This window comes from Leucoraja erinacea, chromosome 2, assembly GCF_028641065.1.
Source record: "Leucoraja erinacea ecotype New England chromosome 2, Leri_hhj_1, whole genome shotgun sequence".
Taxonomy (NCBI): Eukaryota; Metazoa; Chordata; class Chondrichthyes; order Rajiformes; family Rajidae; genus Leucoraja; species Leucoraja erinaceus.
In genome coordinates, this window is record NC_073378.1 from 131947604 (window position 1) to 131948277 (window position 674).

The following is a 674-nucleotide window of genomic DNA, read 5'->3' on the forward strand; positions in this document are numbered from 1 at the left end:
CAGGGCCCAGCACAGGCCCAGCACAGGCCCAGCACATCCAGCACAGCCCAGCACATCCCAGCACAGGGACCAGCACCATCCCAGCACATCCCAGCACAGGTCCAGCACAGGCCCAGCACTCCCAGCACATCCCCAGCACAGGGCCAGCACATCCCAGCACAGGCCAACATCAGCATGGCCCAGCACATGCCCAGCACATGCCCAGCACATGCCCAGCACAGGCCCAGCACAGCACCCAGCAACAGCACAGGCCCAGACAGAGCCCAGCACAGCACAGGCCCAGCACAATCCCAGCACAGGACCCAGCACATCCCAGCACAGGCCCAGCATATCCCAGCACAGGACCAGCACATCCCAGCACAGGCCCAGCACATCCCAGCACAGGACCAGCACATCCCAGAACAGGACCAGCACATCCCAGAACAGGACCAGCACATCCCAGAACAGAACCAGCACATCCCAGCACAGGACCAGCCATCCCAGCACCCCAGCACATCCCAGCACATCCCAGCACAGGCCCAGCACAGGCCCAGCACAGGCCCCCAGCACAGCCCAGCACTGGCCCAGCACAGGACCAGCACATCCCAGCACAGGTCCAGCACATCCCAGCACTGGCTCACCACATCCCAGCACTGGCTCACCACATCCCAGCACAGGCCCAGCATAGGACCAGC